This window comes from Petromyzon marinus, chromosome 44 (genome assembly GCF_048934315.1).
Source record: "Petromyzon marinus isolate PM22_M1 ecotype Great Lakes invasive population chromosome 44, UKy_Petmar_22M1.pri1.0, whole genome shotgun sequence".
NCBI lineage: Eukaryota > Metazoa > Chordata > Hyperoartia > Petromyzontiformes > Petromyzontidae > Petromyzon > Petromyzon marinus.
Genome location: NC_133710.1, coordinates 9,719,093 through 9,736,936, shown reverse-complemented (window position 1 = coordinate 9,736,936; position 17,844 = coordinate 9,719,093). Strand labels below are relative to the sequence as shown.

Below are 17,844 nucleotides of genomic sequence, written 5' to 3'. Positions count from 1 at the left end.
AATGTAAGGAAAACCTGATTTCCAAATTTAACCTCCTATTCAACAAAAGACCGGACCCACACACCAAAAAGTTAGACGTTAATAAAGTCGTAATTAATCGCAGTAACAGTTCTATTTCCGATGGTCTGAAATCCGTTTTAGCTAAAGGTCTAAACTTTGCAGTCACACCTAAACACATACCAGTTAATGATATAATTGCCCAAGTAGACGTTGCTCTCAGGGGCCTGGGTCACATCGCTGCAGACGTAGCAAGATCTGAAATCGCTGCAACCCTCAAAAACGCTAAGATGCCAGCTAGCAACCTCAGCAAAAATGAGCGTTTTGAATTATATAAATTAAAAAAGAGGAATGATATTGTAGTTCTCTCAGCTGACAAAGGCAATGCTACTGTTATCATGGATAAAATAGAATACAACAACAAAATTAAAGAATTACTCGACGATGGTAGTTATACAAAAATAAAAAGAGATCCCACCAACAGCCTCGTCACACAAACCAACAAAATAATTTCTGATTCAACCGCATTAATTGATCAATCTAAACAGTTTTTATTGAAACCTTCTGCTGCCAGGCCACCAAGATTATACGGCTTACCAAAAATACATAAAGTTGATACACCTCTTCGTCCCATAGTCTCTACTATCAGCTCCCCCACCTACAAACTAGCTCGTTTTTTGTCTGAAATCCTGCGTCCTTTCACTGGAAAGACCACCTCTGCGGTACAAAATTCTACTCACCTGGTATCAACAATCAAGGGTATTTCCCTGTCCCCAGACGACCTGCTTGTCAGTTTTGATGTAGTTTCCTTATTCACCAAGGTTCCTGTACCTGACACCATTGCAATCATTGAAGACTTGGTTCATCAAGGACTAAACACTGAGGTACCCCCCCTGGTGAGACACTGTTTAACCAATACATACTTCACTTGGAATGGAACTTTCTACAAACAAACTGAGGGCACCCCAATGGGCTCCCCCCTTTCTCCAGTTATAGCTAACATTTTCATGGAGAAATTTGAGACTGACGCCATCCATACTGCCACTCTGCGCCCAACCTTATGGAAGAGGTACGTGGATGACACTTTTGTCATCTGGCCACATGGCCGGCCTGCTCTAGACCAATTCTTCGACCACATCAATTCCATACACCCAGCCATCAGATTTACCATGGAAGTCGAAATAGATGGCAAGATACCTTTTTTGGATGTCCTAATTAAAAAGAGACCTGATGGTTCAATGAGCCACTCTGTCTACAGGAAAGCTACCCATACGGATGCTTATCTGAAACCGGATTCCCACCACCATCCATCACAGAAGAATTCTCTCATCAAGACTCTGTATCATAGAGCCCAATGCATATCCGACCAGGAACACATAAGCAGTGAACTCAAGCACGTACACCAAGCTCTTAGGGCTAATGGTTACTCCGACTATACAATCCGCAAAGCTATCACTCAAACCATGAAGAAGAACCCTCTTGAGGAGCCTTTCAAAACCATCACTTTACCCTACATTGCTGGGATCACAAAAAAGATCTCCAAAATCTTGAATAAACACAAGATCCAGGTCCGTTTCAACACATTACATAAAATCCGTGATCTGGTTCCGTCTGTAAAAGATGTGATTCCGGACATACAATACCCTGGTGTCTACAAACTAAGTTGCCTCTGTGGTAGTAGTTACATTGGAGAAACCAAACGCCATATCTCGGACCGCATTCGTGAACATAAAGCAGACCTTAAACACGGTAGGACCAACACCTCGGCCGTAGCAGATCATTGTTCTAATTCAGTAGGCTCACATGCCATTGACTTTTCCAAGACGGAGGTTCTTTGTAAGCCATCTGGCTTCCATGAGAGATTCGTTCATGAGGCTATCCACATATACAAACACAGAGACAATTTCAACCGAGAAGATGGATTCTATCTTAGCAATCATTGGAAAGATTTGATAAATCATTTCAGTTCTTGATTGATTGTTCACGCTTACAGTGGCTTTCAGACAGCATACATAAAAACAAATTTCGTCTCCCCCCTCCTCTTTTCAAAAAATAGATGGACTAGTCCTGGCAAACAGCCAATCGTTGCGCGTGACGCAAACGTTATTTTTATATAAATAAATAAATATGCCGTTTTCAAAATAAATTTATGCAAACCGACACACCTGATGATGACCGTTTGAGTTATGGTCGAAACGTCGTGAGAATTTTTATTGTTTTATATATATTTTGTTATTTTGTTGTTTCTCTTCAACGTGACTTTACCGAAAAAACTAAGAATAAGATGCTGGAAGTATTTACCAGCGAAACGTCGTACTCAAACTGTAAATGTGGATTAACTCTTCAACACACCGGTGGGCTGAAGTAGTGAATTATTTGTCTTTTGTCAACGTGACACTTTTTTTGCTGATTGGCCGTGTCGGGTGGTGGAGGGTTACGACACATTTATAAATAAACGCGATCTAACCCAAAAACCTTTATTATGAATAGTGGACTTACAAATATACAAATCTTCACTCATTTCGATTTAAAGCTTTCGTGACTGCAATAATTCATCTTCTTTGGTTCTTTCGGTAAAGTCACGTAGAATGAGAATAAAATAATAAATTGATAAAATAAAATAACACAATAATATTCTCACGACGTTTCGGCCACAACACAAGCGGCCTTCATCAGGTGAAGGGACGAGACTGTCTGGAGGACAGCGCTGGAGTGAAAAAGCCACGCTCAAATCACGACCTTTAAGCTGTGTGAGAAGAAACAAAGCGCCTTGACAAAGGAATTAGCATATAATTTAGCATTGAAATGGCTGAGTGATTAGCTTGTGACTGGTCACAGAAATGGCTATGTTAAAGTTAAAGCATACACATCCGCAAAGGCACCCCTTGACAAAGGAATTAGCATAGAATTTAGCATTGAAATACCTAAGTTAAAGTATACACATCCGCAGAGGCACCCCTTGACAAAGGAATTGGCATAGAATTTAGCATTGAAATAGCTGAGTGATTAGCTTGTAACTGGTCACAGAAATAGCTATGTTAAAGTCAGAGCATATACATTCACCGAGGCACCTAGTACAAATCAAACAGGAGAATTTAGCATTGAAATAACTAGGCGAATTTAGCATTGAAATAACTGAGTGATTAGCTTGTGACTGGTCACAGAAATGGCTATGTTGAAGTCAAGGCCTACACATCTGAGCTATTCACAGTAACTGGGTATACAATACAATATATAATGAATGTCCTCCAGACAGTCTCGTCCCTTCACCTGATGAAGGCCGCTTGTGTTGTGGCCAAAACGTCGTGAGAATAGTATTGTGTTATTTTATTTGATCAATTTATTATTTTATTCTCATTCTACGTGACTTTACCGAAAGAACCAAAGAAGATCTTCACTCATGTCATCGTCAATGCGAAGGTCTATATATTTCAGATTTTTCATGAAGATGTGCCAGTGTCTCCATTGTAGTGAGTCCAACTGAGTCGCAGACGTTATCTTGGGAGTAACACTATTTATTCTGCATTAACACGTAACACTACACAATCTACACTCTTTATTCAACTTGCGGAAGTCCACACAGAACCGCAGCGTGCCTTCTGTTTTTTTTTACCAACACCATGGGGGCACCCCAAGGGCAGGTGGAGGGGGAAATAATGTCTGCCGCCAGCATTTCCTCCACCGCCAGTTGCACACTTTTCTTTTCCCTCGAGCTTAATCTGTAAGGATTCTGTCGAATAGGGGCCGCTGTGCCCGTGTTAATGTGGTGTTGCAGAAGGGAAGTGTGCCCGATATCGAACTTGCCCTTACTGAACACCTCCGAATTTTCCCGTAAGAGGGATCACAACTAGGCCCATTGCCCCCCGGACAACTTAGGGTTTTCTCCGCACAGCTTGTCTATCCATGCTTCGTCAGCTTCCGCTGCCTCACCACACCACCTACCACCGTCCCCCCGGTGGCATCGAGTGAGTCTCTCCTAGTCAACACTGCATGGGCTAGCACCGTTCATGCCTGAACAACCACCGGTTCCACCCCAACATTGAGGACTTGCAAGAACGGTTCCTGGCCATCCTCCAACAGCATCAGCGCACCCTTCTGCCCGTAAGCCCCCAGGTCACTGCCTAAGCCGGGGTAAGGAGGACACCTGCCTCCAGGTCTGATAGGTCCAACTGTTTTCGGTAACGCAACGAACCTGGACCGACAACCCCAGCTTTGCGCGCCGATGCGGGTAATCCAGGAAAAACAATCACCATTCCGACAGCATTTGAACATGGCCCTGGTCGGTCAAAATCAGCAGGGGAATCCTGCTTAAAAAATCCGTACCCAAAAGGTAGGCCACAGCCAATGTTCTCGAAATCAACACCGGCCCTGATACTTCAATCTCTCCCAATCTGATGCGAGCTTCTTTTTGACCAATGATCCCCATACTACCCCCGTTCACCGACACGCACACATTAACCGCCGGCATTACACAACGATTTTTAAAGGGCAAGGTTCCAAAAATTACCTACGATATGATAGTAGCCGAGGCACCCATGTCAACCAAAACACGGACTTCCACTCTATGTACGCGCCCAACGATCACCGATGAGCCTGCCGCCGCTGCCACCACTCAGCGTACCAGCTTTCGCCATTGCCTGTTCTAGTTTGGCCACCCCTGCGTCACCCATGCCAGCTGACTGTCACCCCCAACTAGATGAACGGGGGTTGATTTGGTCTCCCGAAGACCCCGGTTTCCCGATGTGTGATTTGTTGCTAGCGGCAGAGTGTCCGGTGCGTCGTGACTTGCCTGGGGGGGCTGGGACACAGTGGTCGACGAGGTGGTGGATGTGCGGGACCCCATTAATGTCTGAGCGGCATTTTGGCATCCCCACACGAAGTGGCCGAGTTGGCCACAACGGAAGCAGGTGGCCCTGGCCGTTCAAGATGATGGTGTCGCCCCGGCCCGGGATCGCCACTCTCGGTTCCGTCGCGGCATGTCTCCTCACAGCCGCTCCCAACCGCGAACCGCCGCCGACACCTCTCTCATAGATTCAGCGCCATCCTCCGTCGGCTCCTCCATGCCCCGTGATGGTCAGTCGAGCGACCCGTCTCCCGGCTACGGCTTCCCCATCCACGTGGCCCCTCTGGTCCGCTTCCGCAGCGTTTCATGCACTTGCAGGCCCCGGGCAGCCCACAAGGATGTCTGAGCCTCCTCGTCGATCACCGGCAGCACGACACCCATCTCTGAAGCCAACTCCAACATCTTCTCCATAACGAGGGAATCAAGTGCCGCTTGATTTAATCGCGGGTAGGCTGCCAGTCCCAATGCCATCAGCGCACCGTGGTAGGCGAGGGGTGTCTCGGCATCCCCTCGACACCGCTGGAGAAACTTTCCTCGTGTGGCTGACGGTAGATAATATACAGCAGCCATTTCTCTGTACGCATCCTGCAGCGTAGCTCTTTTCTCTACAGGGATGGCCCAAAATGCTGCAAGGCCATCATCATCCAGAGCCATAGGCAAGGCCCACAACGCCTCCTCCTCCATACAGTCGACAGATTGGTACACTGCCTCGAACCGGCGGGTGAAGGCACTCCAATCTCCCCCCCGCTTCTGTGAACTTCTTCACCGGGGGTAGCCTTCGTGGTCGATCGGCGGCACCCCGCCTTGCCGCAGAAGTTGGCGCTGTCTCCGCAGCCTCTCGTGCCAGTTCCAAAATGGCGGCCGTCAGTCGCGCTGCATCCCGCCAAATGGCGGCCACCGACCGCGTGGTCTCCAGCGTGGGAACACCACAGGTGGGCGATCTGTCCTCCCCGCTCGAGTGAGCAATTCATCTACTGTCACCTCCGTCCTCGATGTCGCCGCGCCCACCGACGCCACCAAATCAGCGACTGTCGAGCTGAGCCAATCCACCTAAGCCCGCAGCTCCCGCCATCCTTCTGTCAGGCCGCTCTGGGGAGAAGCGGCCCCCGCCTCCCCCCTCGCTGGCGGCGATGGCAACTCCACCAGAGCTTGTGGCCGCGGAGGCGAGGCGACCGTCACCTCCGCACCCGCGGGGTTGTCACCGGGACCCTGTCTCTCGGGGCTACTTGGAGGACCCCTTGGAAGTCCTCCTCCTCTAAAGAAGGAGCTACAGATGGGTTCCCATGCTTTCCTTTCTTCGACATTTTACAATAGCCACTTCTGACACCACTGTAATCTAGCTCTCAGAGACGCCGTCTTGTCTTCTGTATATTTATTAAGAATCAAGTCCAATGACAACTCAACACATAACCGTGAGTGACTCTGTATACTTGGGTAGTGACCCAACTCTATTCTGAGACAACATAGCTTCCAATCTCAACACAAATCGCAGACGATGGAGACGACCCGATCCAAGGCGACGATGACAGCAGTTCCCCACACCAAGCAGCCTCAAGCCTTCGCTTGGACTGCTACTTATCCTCGCCCGGTCCGGCCACGCCCTTATTCCCGAATTCTCCTCACCGCACCAGGCCCTGCCGAGCACTGCCCTTATTACACTTTCCTGCCATTGGTTCCCATGCTCCCCCTCACGTGACCCTGTCAATGCTTGTCTCATTCATCATTAGCTCGTCTCATTCATCATTAGCTCGTCCATTAGTAACCATGATCCCAGGGAACCATAATGTCATTACAGTAGTATGGCAGTATATGAAGCAGCAGTTGTTGTAGCAGTAGAGTGGCACAGGCAGGCGTCCATGCTTGACTGTGCTTGTAAACACTGCTTGTAGACCCATCAGGCGTACATTGAATATACAAAAAATACTTGGCAGTGTGACAAATGCCAAATTATGTTTTGTTTGCTCATCAAACTTGTGTTGGTAATGCCCATACAACAGATGCAGAGTAAAGCAGAACCTAACACCTGGCCACGCTTCAATTTACTCATAGATGTAATGGGTATGCATGAATAGTGGGTAAGCATCTCCCAGAGTGAATTTGTTCATTTTCCCTCAGACTTTTTCAATACGAGGTGTCGGAGAAGTTCATCCTCACGAAATATGACAATATTATATACATTTCCAATAATAATTGGCAGTGATCCCTGAGGTTCCAAGGCCTCATATAGGTGGCCTGGGAGATGCTGTATACAGCTTGCAGTAATACTGCAAGCTCTATTCCTCAAGAGTCTCCACAACTGTACAGCAGATAAGTTGAGCAGAGGCTGGCTGGAGTGGGAACTTTACAAGGAGTCCATTGCAAGTGTATGCGCCGACTGGGCACGGCCGAGCTCTCAGCCTAGTGCTGCCAGTTCCTAAGGCATCATGATGGATGGATTCAGCATGCTCTAGAACGCCCATCTACTTCACGCATTTTCCGCGCTGCCACTCATCCTAAAAGTCTTAGCTAAGGTCAGAAGGGACAGAGTCTTGCTGATTTTGGTGCCCCCCCCCCCAGTTGACCAGATGTCGTGGTACTTTTATCAGAAGGCCCCGAGGGTAGGAGTTACCCTCAGGTTTCTCTCGTGGAACGACCTGCTGTTTCAAAGAACATTTTCACACCAGACATCACCACTTTTCAGGTGACTGTCTGGAAAATGGAAGGTTGAAGTCCCAGGAACTAAGCTTCTCTCCCTGTTGGAGGTGCACCAGAGAGGCTGAAGACCCGCTCACATGGAGCTTACCCACATAGAGCATCTACAGTAGAACCCCTCTTAAGTGACCACCCCTGTTAATGGCTAATCGCTTAACGACGGGCCTCCATAGAGCCCAATGTATTCACTTACCTATCATTTCCCTGTTAACGGCGGGCTTACGAAGAGCATTAATGGACGTCACCAATCAGCGACGTCCATTATTGAACATTGGGGCATTGTGTACATTCAATACCTGCTGCGCTTTGAAGTGGAGACATCTACTCGCTTAACAACAAATCACTTAACGACTGGTTTCGTGGAACCAATTACCATCGTTAAGAGGAGTTATTTTTCATTGGATGAGTTCCATCTCGGTCACTCAGTGGTCTCTGAGATTTCAAGAAACCATGGTGGTAGTCCGCCAATAGCAGGGTAAACTCCTGCCTTTAGGTAGTAACCCAATTATGAAGCAACTGCTGAATGTGTGGGCCCTACAGCACCCATCCCCGGTGAGGTCAGTGGCCTCGTGGGATTGGCTTAGAATAGTGTAGTCTCTACATGCCAGCTTTTGAACCTCTGTCATTGTGTGACTTGAGTCCACTGATGCTCAAGACACTTTCTATGGTGGCAGTGACAGACAGGAGAGTGGGGAGTTAAAAGTACTTATATAATCGCTTATAAGATTGCTTTCTACAAGATTTAACTAAAAAAACTATATTTCTTATTATACTGGTTGCGAAAGACTATGTGTTAAACTGATCGCTTTCTCGTATCCCATTTGCTCAAGGCAAGGTGCTGCTCATGTTCCCTCCTACTTTTATGCCAAAGATAGTGTACTCGTTTCATTGTTAGCAAGTGGTTCATTTTTTGTTCTTATGTCCTCCTGATTGTAGGTTGGAGAGACAGAAATAGTGGCACAGCTTGGGCCCCATTTAACAAAATTCATCACTATATTTGTGCAACACTTCCCCAAACTCGTGTCATTGCTCCGGTGTAAGCACACAGAGACGAAGACAGTCAACATCATCCTCTGATCTACACTCTGCTTGTACAGGCACTTCCAATGGCTTATTTGCAATTACACCAGGTTAAATCCGGACCTTGGGAATGAAATGCACCAATATTATGTTAACATTGAAAAACAACAAATGATTACGAGGCATTTAAAACCTGAAATATGAGTGGTCGATTTATCCTTAGAATGGCAATGGCGGAGCCAGGATTTTCAGGTAGGGGGGGCAACCCCTCCATCAATGAAAAATGATAGGAGTCGTTAGTAAGTAATGACTTGTCCCTTGCTTTTAATTCGACGCGTGTGCGGCGATTGCGCAGTCATCGATCGAAAGTCAAAACAGAAACCGTGTGTGATCGGCAACGCGCTCGCTGAAGGTATGCCTTCAGGGAAGTCGTGTACTGTATACGCGACTGCACGCAATTCTGTTAGTCACTTATAACTGCTTTGCCGTTATTGCCAATTATGGACTCTATTGTCCTATCATCTCATCGAGTCCATGGCACATATAATATGCTACACAGTGGCAGTGGGGGTCGCAAAATGCCGATTTATTACTAATAAACCCCAATGATCCGATCGAAATGAGGGATTTCGATCAGATCATTGGGGGGGCACGTGCCCCCCCCCCCCCGCCACTGGCTCCGCCAGTGCAGAATGGTGTCTGCCCCCATAAAGGCATGCCTGTCCATCACTGTGATGATGGGTGACGCAAATAATCGCTCACAAGGGCAATCATGATGGCATTGTTGTAACGTTCTTACCTGCCCCTACTGGACATTTATGAAAAAGGACTTTATAGCGGATTCCTCCAGTATAAATAAATATCATTCTGATCTGGGAGTGTGGTGGAATCACTACACCCTCCGTAGGCTTTAGAGATAAATATGATAAATAATTTTCCTTCCCAAGCACATTTCGTATGATGTCACTAATTTGTTTTTATTCACTGAGCTAAGCGTTTCTCTTAATGTCTCCGAGTGTAATTCCCAGTCGACCTCTGCATCTCTTGTATACCTTTCAACTTTTCAGTTTTCTTAGGCAGTGTCTATGTTTCAGATATATGTCATAACAGGTGATATTCACTGATGGAAATCATTCCTCTTTAGACACATTGGTAGGTTGTTTTTCATAAAATGCAACTTTCAAAAATCACTGAAACCTGTTCTTGATTGCCTCTGTTTTATCATTTTGCTCCGATCTGCCTTCATTAACTGACATAGAATAAAGACTGCTATGTTTACCAGTTGTGTTCCTCAAAGATTTGTTGTTGTTTTTTTTACCGATATTTTAAATGACTCATTAATATTTAGCCCAGCTTCAATCATGCATGTGGTTAATTCCCATCAGTTCGCATAATGACTATTCCATCAGCATATCTGATATGTTAATTGGTTTCCATTTTATGTGTATACCTTTATTTCTCTAATCCAATTAACGGACACTATTTTATAAAAGGTAGCTCGAAATAGCCTGTCGAGAGCGACTCTCCTTGCCTGACTTCTGTTCTTATTTTCTTTCATCCGTATTTGCAATTTCAGTGTAGTTGTCACAAAACAAGGACTAAATACAATATATAGAATTATCAAAAGCATTAACAAATATATTGTCTTTATATTTTCGATCGTACAATTGTATGATTTTATCTCTTTACTCAACATCCATTTCACCCATAATCCAAAAACATGTTTTGCTATATTTATATAAACTGCACACCTAATTATTTGTGCTTCCCAAACGTCATGTAAAATTACTGTGACTTCCATCAATAACAATAGTTACACTATAACATGAATGCTGTTTGGGGTTAAACATAGTGAAGCTTTTCCATATATAACAAGTGTTCGTCATTAATTTAGCCACAATAAGTTATATGCTATGCAAAATCATTAACTTGCACATGTTGTTTGTAAATAACATATTTATTTTATTATTTTACAGTGTGTTATTGAAGTGGCTGAGAAAAAAAACAAATGTTCATATTCTGAAAATAAATGCTCCAGTCCAGTGACGGGCCCTGTTCTTGAGGATCTAAAATCTCGACTGAAAGCCCTGTTGTACACATATGAATCCTTAACACCTGAGTTGGCTGATGCATCCCAAGAATGCAGTGGTGGGGTGTTGTCCATTGCTCTTCTCAATGGAGATAAAATGTCAATTCCTTTTGATCCAAGCATGAAGATTGTGGATGTTTGCTCACGTATAAAAAAAATCTACAATTATGACATCAAAAAACAAAAACTCATTTATGGTGAAAAGGAATTGATGGTAAGTACTTTTTATATGAACCCATGTCAAGCATTTTCCAAGAGTCTTACCTAACACATTAAGTCTAACTAAATACACGTGCTACATTTCATAATAATTCACTATTATCTATCCACTATTAAGCAAAAGGTTCTCCGTGTCATTGCCATCCATCTCATGCTAGCACTTAGTTGATTTCATCGCTCCATTTTTACTGGAGCGTGTGTTTACTCCATTGGGTGCCAATCTGACGTTAATTTCGTCTGTCAGTACTAATTCATTCTTGCGAAGTGTCCTGCCCAAGCTCACTTTTCTTCACAAATTGTCGTTTAAATTTTGATTTAAAGATTTCGTGACTGTAGGGATTCATATTCTTGGTTCTTTCGGTAAAGTCACGTATTTTATTGTTTCCCTTCTACGTGACTTTACTGAAAGAAGCAAGAATATAAATTGTCGTTTGTTTCATAAGACTACCACTGTAATTAATGAACAATTTTATAAGTACAATGAAGCCGTTTACCCCGCAGACTTTTGAACAGGAGCTTCTATACATGATTTCTTGGAATAATTATCTCTCCTTCAAATTGGTCATGACAAAGCACAGGTATTACGTGACCCAGTCTCAGAGAAGCACAAAGCTGTTGCGTTCAGCTGCACTCCTACGCGAAAGACACCAGGGCCCGATGGTCTCCCAGTGGATTTTTACAAGGCCATTCGCCCTACTTTACTCAAATCTCTGTGCCAGACCCTGGCAGACTCGGTAAAACAGGCTATGCTACCTCCCTTAATGAGGAAAGAGAAAATAACACGAATCTACAAGATAGGTGTAACTCTGACAGAGAATAGAGGCTATAGGCCAATGTTACTGTTGAACACTTGACTATTAAAGTTTTACTAAAGCTCTCCCATTGAGACTGGAATCCTTGCTGTTTGACTCAATACACCCTTCCCAAACGGGATTCATAAAAGGTGAGACATCGCATATAATGCCTGGTCACTCATCGACGCAATCTCCCGAACAAAATAATAATTTCCAGATCAGTTTATGAACCAATGCAAGTTCCCTATATTTTCCCTCAGGTGACCATTGCACTAATGGTTGGATCGCCCATCCTTTCTCTTTAAGTCGTGGTACATACCAAGGGTGCCCGCTTTCCTCCCTTTTAATTGCTCTCACAATATAACCACTGGCCATCATCAAACAAAAACAGGAGCATTAAAAGCATTAGAGGACCCGATAGGGAAAGCCTAAAGTCTGTTATAGGCAGGTGACAATCTATTGACAATCATGGACACAACACCCTCCTTTTTGCATATAATTCAGAGTAAGTATGTAAAATTATATACGTGCAAATATTAGAACTTAGGTTATCACGAGAGTGCAGTATTCAAACATTGTAAGCATTTTGAAATAGTTCTGTCTTGCATTTTCTACTGAACTGGTTAAATGTATGAGAATAGTTTTAAATGTGCAACGGGAGTGAGTTCCAGGCCGATGGACTGCTGACCATGAAGCCACGAGGTCTGAGTGAGCAAAATGATAGGATCCAAGGCGGAATGATCGTTTCCTGTAAAGAGAACCCGTGAAGCATACCAAGAATCGGAGGAGAAATTCTCAAAATGTATTGAAGACTACTGTGCAATTTGGCAAAATGGGTAGCACAGTTTGTACATTTTCCATTGATATAATCAATTAACTCTTTACACCTGGGTCTGTCCCAAGACACCCTGCCAGGAGACCTTTGGTGTTTGAAGTGTCTTCAAAGTGCACCTAACTTTGCAAAAGCGTATTTGTGTCTTTGCCACCATTTTGTTGCAAATGGCCATTGTTGTATACATAAATATAACATGTTCATGTATTTACGGTTATTAGTCATTTGTGTATGTGTAAATATACAACATTTAAATAAACTTAAATGCCTTTTTAAATGATTTACATACTTTATAAACTACAATTTCACTTAAATTCAATACGTCACTCTTTTCTTTTTGTGTTTTGCAGCTCGAGAAAGAAGATGGATCAGATACCACCTTAAGCGATTTTGGTGTAAAACCCAATAGCACGATCCACTTGATAGTTCTTCTATTTGCAATTCCAGAAAAAATGAATGAAGTCACTTTAGATCTGTACTGGGGATATCCATCGAGAGGCAGAGATTATCTGGATGCCTCTGTGCTTGTATATCAAGGGAAATCTGAAGCAGGCATTGTAGATTATCGTCACACATCATTCCCTGGCATTACACATTCTGGAGATATTATGGATGACAATGCAGCTCAGGGACATCATGTCATCAATGTGTGTCTTAATAAACTTCCAGCAGATACGACTAGTCTGTTCTTCACACTTAGTGCATGGTCGTCACCTACCATAGGGAAGTTTAAGCACCCTAGTTTTAGTTTTTTTGAAACGTCGAAACCCAAATTGCAATTGTGTGAAGATAAAATGAAAACTGCTATGGATGCTCAAGCCATTATAATGTGTGTTATAGTTAAGAAATTGATATGTAATACTTGGACAGTAATAACCCTTGGCACACAATCAGGAGGAAATGCTAAGTGTTATGATCGCCTGCATAACACCATCAAAGATAAACTTTTATCTTATTTGTAAAAGTGAAAAAGGTATTGCAAAAGTAGTAATGACGTTGTGCTCATCACAATCATTCATTTATTCCTTGCATTTTGGCGTTACATTTTCCACCAAGGGCCACGTATATGCCAAAGGCAAGTAAGTGATCAATTACAGTTGACAATACAAAACTACAGCATCACACAATGACATAAAGTACTGCTTTTTTCCATCTTAACTAAATGCTTTTTTCCATAACTACCAGATGTTCCTAGATTAATTTGTTCATAGTTTACAAGTGACTGATCTTCAGGTTATAATTACCCTGACTGACTTAATAATCTTATTGCAAATCATCCTAAAGACATTAAATCTCTTAACAGTACTGTAACTCTCACCTGCATACCGAGAACGCAGATTTCTCCACTATGCTATCATTTGGTGATTGTGAACAGCTGGCCTTATTACTATCCTTAACAATACCTCTATCTCATTTTGTAGCATTTTATTAAATCTCAAGTCTGTTGCTCCCATTGATATTCTTTAAAAAATCCACAATACTCCCCAACATATCTGTAAACATCCATCCTTTGTCAAACCTTCTTTTCCTTGGAAAATTACTGTAAAATATTATTTCTCCCACCTTTCCAAACACCTATTTATCCATGGTCTCCACGACCCAGTGGAATCTGGTTTCTACCAAGGCCATTCAACATAAACTGCCATCTCCTACATGTGTTAAACCTATTTTCTTTCGACCATAGATAATTTTCGGTAATAATTCTCTGAGACCTTTCTGCCACTTTTGATATCACTTTCTTCAATACCCCAATAAGTGTGGCAGTATCTCCAGCAGACTTCTCGCCTGATTCCACTCGTTCCTTGCAAATAATTCCTATGTCTAATACAATGACAATCTTCCTCACCTGCACCCATAAACATAACTATATCACTCTTGATGCCACAATACTTCCACTAACTCTTAATCCAGTCCCAGATATATTAAAAATCACATGCACAATTTTCCAGATGATCTATGAAGTTTCCCTTTCCAACCTCCTCTCCCTACATTGCTGTTGAAGCCCCCAGTCAACCTTTGCTCAGCAGATTGTCGATCACTGCTGCCACATATTCTCGTATTATTTCCAGCAGCATTTCGTACTATCGACTACCTGCCTGCCCATGTTCAAGTCCAGGCCTCAACACCCTGGATTTTTTTCTGAATGCCGATAGAATATACATACATTACCAGTGTTCTGTGCAGCATCTTGACACGCCTCACAATTATCCATAGACTTGCATTCCTGCAATATTCCACTTAGCGCAACTCTATTTTCCTTGATTGATAATGATTGATTCATAATGATGATTGTAATGATGGTGATTATGATGGCACATCACTCGACAGTACTCTACTTCTGCACTCTTTCCAAATTTATTTTTTATCTACATGTGTGCACAGATTATAGTTGTCGATCAGAAATTCCCCTATTGACAGTATTTAATCGAGGCTGTGAGTTACCCAAAAGTGGTCCCCACAAACGCTAAATTCCTCTTATTATCCGGACATTTAATGTAGAAGTAGATTTCGATTTAAAGCTTTCGTGACTGCAAGGATTCATCTTCTTTGGTTCTTTCGGTAAAGTCACGTAGAATGAGAAAATAATAAATTGATAAAATAAAATAATAATATTCTCACGACGTTTCGGCCACAACACAAGCGGCCTTTTATTCTCATTCTACGTGACTTTACCGAAAGAACCAAAGAAGATAGAAGTAGATTCACTAAGAATTTGTTGAAAATACCTCCCGTTATCTGCATGCATCTATGGATACTTGTGTGGATAAGATGAGTTATTTTTTTGGAATAAATGAAGACAAGATGCACAATATCGCCCCCATATCACCACAGATAAGAGAAATCCCACTTTAATTAGAATTCCATAGACCTTTCCATATTTGGTCTGATTATTTGTATCTGATAATTCGAGTCGTTAAATCTTAGAAGTGACCTTTCTTCACCATAAAGATGTAGCACTTGAGATTGTTTCTGTGCCGCCTCGTAAATGATCCCGAACTATTTACATGTTTACATCATCATAATGGAAGAAATATAACTAATTTAATTCATTCCCCAATAAGGGAATAATAATTAAACCCGAAAAATAAATTAGTTATGAGAAGGAGTCTGAATAAAAAATAAACTTAGATTTAGGCTTTCCTATGCATAATGCATAAATCACATATACCTTCATTGGATTCACAATCAAACTAGAGAATCAATATAAAACAAGGATTACTTCCATTTATAATGATTCAAATACTCGCAATGAATAGGTGGTGTGGTCAGCAGCATACCGAAGTGCATTTGTCTCCTCACTGCTGACCTTTACCCACCAGTAAAGCACTCATTTTATGTTGAGTTGACATAAGAGACACTATTGACAGATTTATATGGAACTTGCCATTAATGGCACTGGGTTTGTCTTTCTGTCTGCTATCAGTTGCACAATAACACCAAAGCTGTTCACTCTCTACAGCATGCATGTACACTTAAACCAATGTAGCTTTTAAACAAATTCACATATTTACATGTAAATAAATCGTATATTATGAATACATGATATCCACAAATAAATATATAACGAACATAAAGTACTAAGTAATTACAAATAAAACATTAAGAAATGTGATTTCAATGCATTAGCATTCAGCTTCACAATCTTTCCAACGTTCATAAAGACTTCAACACTACTTTATATGGTTTGTGTTCATGATAATCGTCACATGTACATACATTGCGGTTTAATCCCAACATACATCTACAACCTAACAGGATCAACTTCATTTGTTTAATATGGATTTTATTCTGGTTTAAATGTTGTGAACCCATCTGCAACATGTACGGACAGTTAATTATATTGAATTATATTAATGAAGATGGCATGAACAAACGAACTAAATACATTTCCCTTCAAAGTGTCAATGTGCATCCCCATGTTCAATTGCTCTGATCATATTGAAAAAAGAAAAAATACCACAGTACCACTGCAAGCCCCAGTGCATTTGAGAATACTGAATCTCATGATGCATACCAGTGGAATGAAATGACAGTAGAGTGAAGTTCCATAAGGAGTAACGTCATAAAAAAAATGTTTAGCTGGATTGTCCAAGGTAATGTTTCCTAATGCATCAGATAGCTAAAGTAGTACTTTATTCTAAATTCCTGGATTCAAGTCATGATTGAGATGTGTAATGAGTTCAATATGATACATGATTCCACGTAATTAAAGTTAATTATTTTCTTATTCCAGCGTATTGTGCTGTCAAAGATCAATTAATTAAATACATTCTAGTATTGACGAACATTAAGCTCCAGGTTTGAACATGGTTGCATTCTATAACTATATTTGGTATAAAGTTATAAATTGTTGGAATATTTATGTTATTATTATTGGACGTTACATACATTAGTTATTTCATTTTTTTTAAACGGACTGTCATTGAAAATTGTGACATTTGTAACAATCAGTTTCAAGGACAATGAATATAATATAGTATGTTTTTTGTTTGCATTTTGACTGCAGGCATTGTGGTTAATGCAGACATTAATCCTTGTAAAAAGGTTTCAGTTTTGTTGCCAGAAAAAAAGGGAAAAACCCTATTATAAAATGTTAAGTTCTACAATTCATGTGAAAATACTCAGTGCGTGGAGGGGCGCTTTGAATGCTGTTTATCCAATCATTAGCTTTGCATTTCCGACGGATAGGATTTATTCCTGCTAAATAATATATGTTATGTATTTCTGATCATTGTTTTTCATTCATTTGTGGCAGTTCACTTCTGGGTGTCCACTGTAATGGATATTGTGTAAAAAATGGTGGCTTATGAATCTACATTAAATATAATCCAAGTATTGTTATTATAAGCAATTCAAACTAATAAAACGTGATTTTATATTGTTTCAATGTTCTTCTTCCTCGTCTTGTAAAAAAAAACGTATTTAACTATGTTTGTTATTCATTATATTGCGTTCCTACTTTATACATCCTGGGTTTTCCAATTAATATATTTATGTTAAAATTAAAGCAAGTTATTATGCCCCCCACTCACCACCCCCAACCCACAGCGTCAACTTTGCAATCCGGACAGCCCCAATATGTGCTTTGTTGGTTTATTTTAAGATATCTTCAATTTACATGAAATTTAACATTGATGGATTTGTTCGTGGGATTACAATATGGATAGAGTTTTACTGTAATGGAAGCCATCTGCTGATACTGGGCCATCTGCTGAAAACCAAAACATTTAACAAGGAATTGAGCAAAAAATGTGTCACTAAAAATAATGGCGAATCAAAAAATAAATTGGCCAGTAAAAAGAATTGGCCCATTAAAAATATATATGGCCAGTTAAGAAATATGTGGCGAATAAAAAAT

At 41.7% G+C, this 17,844-nt stretch overlaps 1 long non-coding RNA gene across 2 annotated transcripts in view; it reads left to right on the top strand.

Moving 5' to 3' along the window:
* The window catches only part of LOC116951905 (uncharacterized), a 30,211-nt gene extending 12,849 nt beyond the window's left edge, over positions 1 to 17,362 (top strand). For both annotated transcript variants that reach the window (XR_012946875.1, XR_012946874.1), the window contains exons 3-4: positions 10,528 to 10,854; positions 12,836 to 17,362. This is a non-coding gene — a long non-coding RNA (uncharacterized LOC116951905). The remainder of the gene's footprint in view (positions 1 to 10,527; positions 10,855 to 12,835) is intronic.
* The last annotated feature ends 482 nt before the right edge of the window (positions 17,363 to 17,844 follow it).